At 41.7% G+C, this 13,012-nt stretch overlaps 1 protein-coding gene across 4 annotated transcripts in view; it reads left to right on the forward strand.

Moving 5' to 3' along the window:
* The window catches only part of RGS6 (regulator of G protein signaling 6), a 244,991-nt gene that overhangs the window by 146,592 nt on the left and 85,387 nt on the right, over positions 1-13,012 (forward strand). The window contains exon 1 of one of the 4 annotated variants that reach the window (XM_048484072.1): positions 1,500-1,506. The exons of the other annotated variants lie outside the window; for them this stretch is intronic. The gene's annotated coding sequence lies outside the window, so the exon portion shown is untranslated. Of the gene's footprint in view, positions 1-1,499; positions 1,507-13,012 lie in introns of those variants that run through there. 4 annotated transcript variants of the gene reach the window in all.

Here is a 13,012-nt window from a genome sequence, read left to right on the forward strand (position 1 = left end):
TGTGTGTAAAAAGGTGAAGAGCAAGTTACTATGTAACTCTATGCAGAGTTATTCCATTCGAAGTCTGTTGAAGTCATATGGTAGGATTGCACTGTTAGTATCTTGCTTACAACTTGTGTTGAAGGCAAAGGGATCACTTAATAACATCCATGGGAAAATATTTGTCCACTAATTCACTCACTATCTCAAAATATTCCACCCCTTGCCACTCCACATTTCTCCCTGCTTTATGGGGGGACACTGCAAAAGGCCATCTCCTTTTGCAAAGTATATATAACATTTTTATTCCTATAACATCTCTGCCCCCCCCCCCCCGGTATGCCAGAAACATTGTGTATATATGCATTTGCCACAGTTTCAAATGAGGATTTCCTGCTGCTGTTTTGAAAACAGCACGGAAGTTTTCAAATAAGCTGTGTATGCATGTGTAGAAAAAATCTTACTAGATATATTTATAGTCCCTGTGATGATATGCAGTGGAAAGGGTTTTATCAGCATGAGTTGTGATGCATGTGTGATTGATATGTTGCTAAACCAAAAGAGAGATATGTACATCAACACATAGGCATGATGTCAAAACCTTCACGTTGTGCTATCGTATCATTGCATAAGACGCATAGAAAGTATAAATGAATATGACATGTTAGGAATGCAAAGCAGTAGTGAGGAGAGTTACAGTGCCCAGAAAGAATATTCAAGCACTTCTAAAAATGGCCTAAAACCAAGGATTTCTGAATAAACATGGCTTTGCAGCCAGTGATCTGTGGGCCCAAGAGCTGTAGAACTTTCCCACAATACCATCATCAAAACAATCTCTTCCAGCCTTGGGAAATGTAATTCCTCTTGTCAGAGAACTGGAAATCTGGAGTGATTTTAAAAGTATCTGGTGCTTTACCAGATGATCTGTCAACAGAAATCACTGCTTGCTCTAGAAGGGCCTGCAATGTACTAAAACGCAGCCGCCGCCTTATTAATTAGGCACACAGGGGCTAATTGGAATATGGGGGGGGGGGCTGTGCTGAGGATGGGGCAGAGAGTGAAATTCCCCTCTTCTCCCACTTTCATCCATACAACTTTTCTGACAGAAGAGAGAAGGTCAGTTTCAACCTCATTCCTTCCACAGTACAACTCCTTGACCCACACCCAGGTCCCATCATCCTGGGAAACTACTTTTCTAGGACTGCAAGCATCCACTGACAGGTTTCTGGATCAAACCCATATTCTGCTCTTGATTTCTGTGTTTCAGAAATCTGTACAGCTGGATCCTGTTAGAAACGAAGACACATTCTCCAACAGCAGTTTAAAGATCCAAATGCAATACACATCGCATTGAACTCAATGGTAATTTCAAGAAATGAGGATAGTAAACTCTTTTTCTAACCTTTCAATCATCAAAGCCAGCTTGTAGTAGCTTCTCATTCAAATAGGTCTTTTGCAAAGAGAATCTGGAAAGTGTTCATAAATATAGGGGAAAGAAATTCAAATGTTTCCTTAGTGTTGTGACAGGTATATGGCTAGTCAGGCAGACAATCACTGAGATGGCAAGCAGAGATCCAAATGACAGATGATAATTGTATTAAACATAATTTATATGGATCACATGGAAACCACATCAATATATAAGAGAATGTACAATCTGTATATTCTCTTATATATTGCCAGTCAGTTTGTACTCCTACTGAATGTATACAAAGCAGAGTTTCTTTGTTTCTAGCAGTAACTTATCAGTCTATTATGCTGGTACTGTGTTATGCGGAGTTACTGTGTTTCTAGCAGTAACTTATCAGTCTGTTATGCAAGTGAATTAGATTTCAAGGATTTTCCCTTCTGGTTATTCAGTGAGCCAATATGCAGTGATTCTGGCACATTGGCTCATTGAAAAACCCAAACTATTGACTATTAACTCATCATTCAAGTGCATCATAAGAGTGTTTGTCCAATAGGCAGAAATGGAAAGCTTGCTCCTTCATTTGGAGGTAAAATTTAGCTCTTTGTTCTTAATCGTGACACATCAGATCTGTATTACCCAGTCGCTTCATTTAGTCTGTATATATCGAATATGACTTTGTCAATGTCACTCCACAGCTTTTATGAAATAGAAGACTACTCCTTAGACTATTCCTTAAAGTAGCAAGCTTCCATCTCAGGTACTAGAACAAGATGTTGTATGCCAAACCCATAAAATCTCCATCAAATTGTTCCATGTAAGCTAAGATGCTTATACAGTTAGAAGCCCAAAGTATTTGCTATAATCATTTATTTCCAGATTTACAAAGTGGTATTTATTCTGAATTTATGAATTGATTATTCATAAAATACTCAAAACAAAGTATAATAAAGCAAAGGATTAAAGAACCATTTATTTAACAACAAAAGTATTTTCCAGCATTTAGACCATTTAAAAATCAAACTAAAATCAATTAAAATGGTTTAAAATTTTAAAAAGTCATGCTATGTTTTTGTTTAAAAAAACCTATCAACTATAATTAGTCACAGTCTCTGCCTGTAGCAGAAGCAGCATGCAGTCAAAATATTAAAAATAATACATCAGCCGAATCTTTTTGGGGGGCTATATAGAAAGCAGACCAAAACAATAGCAGATTGCAAATTGTATTTTAAAAAACCCCACAATTTTCAATACAATTTAAAGTCCCAGTTTCTAGCGTTTTTATTAATTTTGCTCCTGACATGCTGCTAAAAAGAGTCCACAAATGTCACATTTTAATTGTGTCCCTCCTCCAATCAGCTCACTCTGGCAGACCCAATCTTCTATTTTATTTCGTCACTTTAATCCTGCAAGATAAGTCAAACAAAGGAATGTAACTGGCCCAAGGTCATCCAGTGAAATTCATGACCAAATGGCGATTTGAACCCAAGTCTTAATCCAGCACTGTAACCACTAATTCCCTAGTGGTAAATTCCCTAGAGAGGCTCCACAACTTTGAAGTATTTTAGAATTTTTAAATTAATAATTACAGTGTCCCATTTTGGAGGACCAAACCAAATATTTTGACCACTGATTTATATATGTGAGGAATCCTTGGAAATCCTTAATTAAGGGTGTGGTGTGCAACATTTTTTTTTGAAAGAAATGATTATTTCTGTCCATATATCCAATTTCAAGCTGGACTATAGAGTGTGGATTGAGACCCACAAATGGAGCAAGAAACAGATAGGAGATTTCTTTACAAATATAAAGGGAATTCCAAGTTTGCAAATTTGAAATATGAAATTTCATATTTCAAATTTGTGTGGTTTTTTAAAATACAATTTGGTCCAGCTAGACCAGTGATGGCGAACCTTTTCGAGACCGAGTGCCCAAATTGTGACCCAAGACCCACTTATTTATTGCAAAGTGCCAACATGGCAATTTAACCCGAATACTGAAGTTTTCGTTTAGTAAAAATGGTTGGCTCCGAGGCGTGCGTTACTCGGGAGTAACCTTAATGGTAGTTGGTGGCAGCCAGCATTGCCAGCAATCGAGCTTACTCCCAGGTAAAGGATCACACTTCAGTTCTTTGCATGAAAATCAGTGGGGTTTAACAGCGCTTAACAGGGTTACCTACACTGCTTCCCCAAAACTAGGGCCCCTTCCGCACACGCAAAATAATGCATTTTCAAACCACTTTCACAACTGTGTGCAAGTGGATTTTGCTATTCCGCACAGCTTTAAAGAGCACTGAAAGCAGTTTGAAAGTGCATTATTCTGCATGTGCGGAATGAGCCTAGGTCTTAGGTTTAATGCTAATAATCGAGCCCAGCGGCCCAGGCCAGCATAGATGTGTGTGGGGTGGTGGGGGTGACTCTGTTTGGCTCTGAGTGCCACCTCTGGCACCTGTGCCATACGTTTGCCACCACTGAGCTAGACTGTTCTTAAGGGCAGGCTGCTAGTGAGAGATAAGGGGGCAAAGCTGAAGACAGGAGAGCAGATAATGGAAGGTTGGCTAGTGGGTGGGAAGAAGAGAAGAAAGCAGGAAAAGGGAGATGCTGTAGAGGGTGGCAGGGAAGGAAATAAAATACTGGGGGAGGGAATTCAGGGGGAAATCAGATGTCTCCTGCATGTTCTTGTGGAAAATACCTTGTAATACTTATTCTGCAGGATTGGGGATTTATTCATAACCAAGGGATAATGTACATAAGAATAAATGGGAGGGGAGGGGAGGGGAGAGACTAATGCTAGCTGGACTTAGGTTATTGAGGTCCCCCTGGTCACCAGAAGGGAATGAAGGGTAAATTTGCCAGATCCAGGTTGGGAAAGTCCTAGAGACTAGGTGGAGCCTGAGATAGACAGAGACCTCAGTAGGATAAAATGCCACAGAGTCCACCCTCTGGAGTATTCATTTTCTCCAGGGAAACCAGAGTCCACCCTCTGGAGTATTCATTTTCTCCAGGGAAACCAATCCAGGGAAGATGAGCTATAATTCCAGGGGATCCCCAGATCCCATATGGAGGCTAGCATCCCTGACTGAGCTGACCAGCTTTTTTTTTAAATCTCTGCCTTTAGATCCCTTTCAGTACATGTATTCTTTTCCTAGATTAATCTCCTGTTCAGTTACTTATTTTGTGATGTCATGTCTGCATCAGTCCTTGAGTGTGTATGAACATTCAATCTTTTCAACAAAACGTCTGCTGGTCTTCTCACTGCAGGATGACTCTGAGGGTTACTGTAAATAGACGTTCGATCAATTTCAGATCAGCATTGCTCAAGATGAAAGGTTAAGCAGCATCTCAAATTGTTAATGACTGATAATTCAAAATCACTGTGTTCACTCTGGATGCTGGCAATGTGCCTTTAGCCCTATATTGAATTTCTTTTTAAAAATAAGTAATAATGGGTGGTTCACAGACCCTGGTTGCTTTTGCTATTTTCTGTTCAACAGTGCCACCTGGTGGCCAAAGAGCTGTATTGTTTCTGTAAAGAGACATTGCTAATATATTTGTTTGCCACCCCATCCCCCAAAAGAATTTCTCATGTAGTAAGGATAGACACCTAGCATTTTAAAAGGTTAAAAAAACCCTTCTATAGCATATAATGTACAGTGTGTGTATGTAAAATGCTGTCAAGTTGCAGCCAATTTATGGGGACCTGAGCAAGGGACTTTCAAGGCAACTGAGAAGCAGAGATGGTTTCCAACTGCCTTCCTCTGATATACTGGGAGTTCTCCATTAAGACTATGAGGCTGCTTGTATAGGAAAGAGAAAGGTTAAAAAATGAAATTACAGAGCTTTGTGTTGTCCAAAGGATCATTTTTTTCTTATTGCTGTATTCTTCAATTTAATTAAAATGTCATGCTGTTTGTGTTCAGACTTCCAACCAGAACATGTTCTTGATTCTTGGCTAACAAAAAAGACGGTCCTAACAAAAAAGATCTCATTTTGTGGTGATGTCACAATGCCAAAAGTCCAGTTGGATTTGAAAAAGTGTGCATGCACAAGAAACCTTATACCAAGCAAAAAACGTTGTTGGGCTTAAAGGTGCCGCTGGACTTTTTTTCTGCTGTTTGTTTATTTATTTATTTATAATTAATGTATATACCGCCCCTCCCCTGAAGGGCTCTGGTCGGTGCACAACATAAATGCAACATAAATACAACATAAATACAACAATGGAGCACACAGACAAAATACAAATTATAAAATAAACAATATAGGCTCCATTAGCCATAACACTAAAACCCATTTAAAATACAGCGTTCAATACAAATTTATCGGCGTCCAACATTAAAACCCTCATTTAAAAACCCTCCCAAGGAGGGGGAATGGTGGGTCCCATTGATGTTAAAGGGACCCAAAATGTAAAGGAGAACAGAAAGAGGGGATGCACCGATCAGTGGCCAGTTCCTCCAAAAGCCCGGTGGAACAACTCAGCCTTGCAGGCCCTGCGGAACTCACCAAGATCCCGCAGGGCCCGGACAGATGGAGGAAGAGTGTTCCACCAGGCAGGGGTCAGGGCTGTAAAGGCCCTGGCTCGAGTGGAGGCCAGCCGCATCATCGAGGGGCTGGGGACCACCAACAGATTGGCCTCTGCCGAACGCAGAGGCCGTGCAGGGACATAAGTTCCTTGCCTGAGGCAGAGTTGATCCATATTTCTGCATCATTCATTCATTCATTCATTCATTCATTCATTCATTCATTCATTCATTCATTCATTCATTCATTCATTCATTCATTCATTGGACTTGTACCCCGTGCTCCCCCATAGGGCTCAGATCAGCTAACAACCAACAGAATAACAGACCAGTAAATATGAACATCAACCAGCAAATATGACGAGTAAATAAATATGAACATCAACAACTCCAAAACCATAGTCCCAGTTATCAATCATCAAACATCACTAAAGGTAACGTAGAAACAATATTAACGTTTCTTAACAGAATAGCAAATAGCAAAAACATAATAACGCATAGCATAAAATATAACCGCATCATACACATAATAATATAATAGCTTAACATCAAAACAACAAAATATCAACAATCATATAACAGGCATGAGATAACAGCAAGACATAACACCACAACATAATACAACGTCTCAATATTATAATATCTAAACAGCAAAAATCAACAGGTACAATATCCTCAGTACATAATAGCAACATAAGCAAACAAACACAGATGACAACTTATTCGCTTTCAGCAGAGGTAGATTTAGATGATAGCATATGCGAGGTGTAGGTTATATAACATTTGATAATAGAAATGAGGGCTGCATATGGAGGAATGGACCTATCTAGAACATTTACTTTTGAACATTTACTCATTAAGAGTGATCATAATTTACATATTGAATTAGTAAGGCATGAACATTCCATAGGTGGGAGAGCTTTTAAAAACTGTATTTGAAACAAGCCTCTTTTTTAAAACAACCCTCTGTTTTGTATATGCATAAGCTTTTATGTAAACATTCCATTTCTCCACATATATTGAAGTCCATACTGTCCTTCAGTAAGAGACTTTCTGCCCACCACCAGCCCTTCTCCCCACTGCTCATTTGGACAGTGGGAAAAATGGGAAGGATGAGGGGCAAGCAGCACCCTGCCATGATGATGCCACTTCCAACACAACAGGAACTGATGCCACTGTTTCACCTTTGACACTCTAGGATTTGGTCATACTCGCTGTGCGGCAGATCCCATAATCTCTGTGAGAACAGGCAGAGAGTGGCCTTTTCCTCTGCTTCACAGGAAAGACGAAAGAAATGGCCCTGCGTTCTTCTTTGTTTCAGGCTTATTGGCTCATCCCCACTTCCCTTGCTCTACTTTCATCCTCCCTGATGATCAGGAGGGCTTTGTAAAACTTTATTTCAACTTCAAGCATTTGTACCATATTAGATCTATTGAAATAATGATAGAACTGATACAGGAATATTGAAATACCAAGGAGTATCGAAATAACAAGCCTCTCTCTCCACCCGTGGCAACAGTAGCAGCAGGAACTATGCATGTGTGTGTGTGTAGGGGGGAGAGAATATCAGTTCTAGGACATGATCCCCTTCTTCAGCAGAGTGTGGTCCAGGGAATTTCTTTGCCTCCTTCATTTGGTGGAGGTATTTTTGGAATGAGGCTACAATATTGATATAACTCCAACAACAGCAATACAATGTATCAGCAATTTAAAGGGCTTTGAAAAACCAGCGTCTTGTGACTGTGTGCCTTTAAGAGTGAGTGGATGGGCAGTGTTAAGAGAACCAGGAAAAACAGACACTCAGGAGAGCTGAGCAGGCGAGCTGCATTGCAGGCAGTGGGGTGCCTCTTTGCATATCAATGGAGAAACATGAGGAGACCCCACTACAACCTCACTATATAGCAGAGAGCCCTGAAGTAAGTATTCCATGCATAATGGGCCAGTGACTTGGCAAAAATATTCTTGTTCATACGTCTCATATCAGATTTCACTTGATCTACAAGAAGCTTTATAAAATATTGATGTTAAACCTGTCAGAATGAACAAATCCAATTTATTTAAAATTAGAGTTTTTCTAAATGAAAAAGCCCCTTTAAGTGTTCAATCATTAAATTACTCTAGAATAGCCTGATGAAGTAGATATGACTCATCTAGTATAGAGGGCTTGAGAATTGCCACTTCTTTATATTAGACACGGATAGTCTGCCACTGAGCTATTTTAACAGAAGTATATTCAACATGCACAATGTGGATACTGATTTCTCTTTCTCTCTCTCTCCCTCAAATTGGCTTTTTAAAGCAGATGTGCATAAAATATGATTTTGTAAATTAAATAAAAGAAAGGGAGGAGGGAATCAAAGACTGGTAGGATGAGGACTGAAGATTTTCCAGGCGCATGGAATGTTGAAAGCAGCTCAGTGTCACTTTAAAAGGTGTTTTTTTTTTAAGGAAGCAAAATTAGATGACTGAACCCTTAAAGACTTCTTAGATCTTTGAGGTAAAATCATGGAGGGTAGGAGATTGCAAAATACATCCCTCTTCCCATGATTCATTCTGAGTCTCCAGCTTATCCTTATATGTGATAGTAGTGTATGACCCCCTGAAAAAAGCAAAACTATGCCACCTACAAAGTTGGAACTTGTGCACTGCAGATGACTGCATGAATGCAGATAAAACACTGGATTGATAAGCTCCAGAATGTTTACCTCCAGAATGGGGGTCATTTAGAGACAAGGAGGAGATAATTAGTGCCACCTTGTACCCACTGGAGGCAGGCCTTGCCTGCCAGCATTCCAGCAGCCACCGCGGAGAGGTCGTGGGAGGGGTGTTCCGGGGCGGCGGTGGGCGGCACTGCGGCAGGGGCACAGTGCATGCACCCCGGGCGGAGTTTCTCCTCGCTTCGCCTCTGCATGCGTGATGGTGTTGAACCTACATATTCACAGGCACTCTGGTAATTATAGCTACATGTTTAATATTAAAATTTATTTCTTATATTGTTATATGTGTGTGTTTGGTGGGGTGGTTCATAGTACATGTAGCAGCCATGTGGCTCTTTTGGCTGCATGTGGCTGTCTGCAAGTGGTACAGGAAGGCTGATTAAACAGAATGTTCTTGCTGCACAATCGGGTTAAATGTCCATCACAGCAAGATTTCTTGTACGGACCTCTTTCTTCAAGCTCTGCTTTCACTTTCTATCCTCCCACAGCAAGCAAGAGTACTTCTAGCATGAATTTAATTTTTCTTTGCTGCTTGAATGGGCAGATGTGCCCATGTGCACAGCTTTGCCCCAGACCTCTTACCTCTGCTCACAGCCAATCTACCTGGCTCCCCCCTTCCCAGTCCCTCGGACTGCTATCCATGCCTTTCCCCTTGCCCCTGTTCCATGTTGCTGACTCCTCTGTGCTTCTCTAAATGCTTATATTGACATTTCCATATAAGCCAGTCTCTTTCTGGCTCCAGCTCACCTCTCCTGCTCTGCTTCTGCTTTTTCAGGAGGGCTTTTAAACACTTTATTTGAAACAAGCCTCTTTTTAAAAACAAGCCTCTCTTGCAGCAGTGAGAGTGGGGAAGGTAAGGCGAGGGAGGGGATGAGGACAGAATATCAGCAGAGTTAAGAGGACCAGCGATGGGCAAAGTTAAGAGAAGCAGCAAAAGGAAAGGCCAGTTGAGACTAGCAGGCAGCTGCAAGGCAGGCACTGGGATGCCTCCTCACATGTAAACAGAGAAATGCAAGGAGACTACACTTCAGCCCAACTGCGTAGCTACCAGCCTCGAAGTCAACGTTCCAAATGCTCCATGAGAAATGGGCCTGAGCATCATTGCACTAGGGCCGTGATGGTGAACCTTTGGCACTCCAGATGTTATGGACCACAATTCCCATCAGCCCCTGCCAGCATGGCCAATTGGCCATGCTGGCAGGGGCTGATGGGAATTGTAGTCCATAACATCTGGAGTGCCAAAGGTTCGCCACCACTGCACTAGGGAAAAGAAAAGGGATACCTACAAACAAGCACAGATTTCCTGTAGGTTTCTCTAACTTGCCGGATGGCATAAAATAGCGTTCTAGACTTTCTTGTATCTCCTTGATGGAAGAGATTCTGTAGAGATCCTGTATTCTCATTTGGAAGCAAATTCCTTCATGGTGGAGAATATGTGGCTTGGAATCTGTCTTCGTTGTGTGGCTCCTCCAAACATTTGGGAATCCCCCCCCCCCCGCCCGCAACCATTTTGTGATTGGTCAGTTTTATGATAACCATTTTGTAGTGACAACTGTTACCATTTCTAAACATTCCAAAAGTACTCACAGGTTTAGCAAGGTTGAGGATCACCCCCTCCATTAAGCATTAACTTTTTTCTAGATTTATTACACCCCACTGGCAAGTGTAGTAAGCCAAGCTGTGCAGGGAATATGTCTAGATGTAGTAGGCTGCACCTCTCAAGGTACTTGCAATAAGAGAAAGAATAACAGCTGCCACCACTGCTTGCTTGCTTAGCTGCTTTCTGTCACAGAGTTGAAGAGGGGAAACAAACATGCAGTGTAGTAGTAAGTTCCACAGGGTGGCAGAAGGACTCAGTCTGGATGAAGAATTCTTCAAAATCTGAAGGTAGCACTGCATGGTGTCTTGAGGATGTTGTCATGCCTAGGAAAGAAAATGTTACACAGATATATACAAATATATTTTTTCTTTAACACCTAGCCTTTGGAAGCATTAAATACCAGTTTACTGAAAAGAGAGAAAAGCAAAAATAAACCTTTTCCCTACTACTCTGTTTCTCCGAAAATAAGACATCCCCTGAGAATAAGACGTAGCAGAGGTTTTGCTGAAGTGCTAAATATAAAACATCCCCCAAAGTAAGACATAGCAAAGTTTTTGTTTGGAAGCATGCCCGTCGAACAGAACATGGAGCGGAAAAATAAGACATCCCCTGAAAATAAGACATAGCGCATCTTTGGGAGCAAAAATTAATGTAAGACACTGTCTGATTTTCTGAGAAACACGGTATATACTTGAAAAAAAGTTTGCAAATGTCATAGAAATACCCTGAAGCAGTACTGGCCAGCCTGCTTGGTGAAACTGAGTGATCAGATAGTCGGTCTCTCGTGCACGATGAAGACCTCTGTGCTGTTAGTTGTCTTTGTCTCTGGTCTGTTGTTGTGGGAAACAGGGAGAGCAGTGTCCCTGATTCTGTGCCAGAGCCAGACTCATTGGTTTCTTCTAGCCTGATGCAGGAATGCTGTGAACTGCTGCTCTAAACTCCTGGGGAAAGCCACTGAGATGAGAATTTCAAGAGTGTGAAACATTGGACAGAGCTGTAGGTAGAAGGAGAAGAAATTGGAGTAAATTTGTGAGGCCTCTATGGCATTTACATCTCTAGTGAATGGACCATTTATTTAAACCTGAATGATCAAACCCAGTTCTCTAGCAAGGATAATGGAAGTGGGTGCGCTTAAAACTTTGGCTACCTAGCAGGCATCCCAGGCAATCAGTCAGAGGCACAGGTGACAGCATTTTTTTTCCTTGAAAGAGAGCCTTTTAGCACCCAAAAACTGAGGTTACATTCCTGAGCATTCAATTTGCAGGCTGAAACTTCAGATTCAGTTTCTGGCAGATCTAAGGAGAACATTAAAAGATTTCATGGTCTCTTCTTCCCAACTCTCTAATTAATGTTTCTGGTGTGGTGCAGCTCATGCCCTCTACATAGCAGTTATGGGCTTCCTGAGACTCTGATGTCGACAAAAATTCTGTCAAGGAATAAGATGAAAGAGGATTCCTCCTCCCGTGGAAGAAGTCTGATACTATTCTGTTCCATTGTGGTTGAAACAATACAGCTATCAGTGAATAAAAGCGTGCACTCAATTTGCGTGAGGAGAACAGATCAGGAGCCAGGTCATTTCTTGAAATTTGTACACGCAGACACCCCAGATTGGCTATTTATATTATAACATTTCAAAAGCAAGCATTTTTTTAAAAAAACCCTGAGGGTTTTCTCTCTCTCTTTTTTCGTTGCTGCATTTGGAAAGATTTATTGCCAATGATCACTTGGGAGTCACACTTGGAAAGTTTTATGGTACAATCAGTTCTATCAATGTGCATCAATAATATATAAGTGACTTACTGTAGGGACTGGGCAGGAATTTTTGCTGCCATGTGAAACAGCAAAAATTGCAGCTTTACAGTGGCTGTGCTCATTTTGCCAGGGTCAGGGTCAGAGGATAGCAGTCAGAGAGATCTTCATACACCACTTGTTGGTGCATGGGGTCCCACAACATGGGGTCCCATGTTGGTGCATGGGGGCAATTCTCTCTCCAATTGCCCCGTGCAGCAGTGCCATAGTGGTTAAGAGCAGGTGCATTCTAATCTGGAGGAATCGGGTTTGATTCCACACTCTGCCGCTTGAGCTGTGGAGGCTTATCTGGGGAATTCAGATTAGCCTGTGCACTCCCACACATGCCAGCTGGGTGACCTTGGCCTATTCCAGGGGTCTGCAACTTGCAGCTCCGGAGCCGCATGCGGCTCTTTCAGCCTTATACTGCGGCTCCACGTGGCCTGGAGGTCAGAGGGTAGCGTGGGCGTGGCCCTCCTGTCCTCCAGAGCAGCGCTGGAAGGAAAGGTGAGTGGAGGGGCCGAACTGGAGGCGGCTCCATGTGGAGCTGCCTCTCCGGCTCAGTAGATCTTCAGGGCCATGGAAAACGGGTCCAAATGGCTCTTTGGGTGGTAAAGGTTGCCAACCCCTGGCCTAGTCACAACTTTTCGGAGCTCCCTCAGCCCCACCCACCTCACAGGGTGTTTGTTGTGAGGGGGGAAGGGCAAGGAGATTGTAAGCCCCTTTGAGTCTCCTACAGGAGAGAAAGGGGGGATATAAATCCAAACTCTTCTTCTTCTTCAACATCTGAATGGCCGCCCTTTTCTCTGTTTCTTCAATGGGTTTTTAGTAAGGTTAGCTTAGGGGTATTTTACTGATTTTATGTTATGGCTGGGCCTAATTTGAAAAGTGTTTTGTGATTTATGGTTTTAAATTGTAACTTGTGAGAGCCAATAAGGTAAAAACCTACAAAAATGAAGAAATAAAATACTTCTTCAAATATGGTTGAGAAATCCTAA

The sequence above is a fragment of the Sphaerodactylus townsendi genome, linkage group LG02 (assembly GCF_021028975.2).
Source record: "Sphaerodactylus townsendi isolate TG3544 linkage group LG02, MPM_Stown_v2.3, whole genome shotgun sequence".
In the NCBI taxonomy this organism is placed as follows: Eukaryota; Metazoa; Chordata; class Lepidosauria; order Squamata; family Sphaerodactylidae; genus Sphaerodactylus; species Sphaerodactylus townsendi.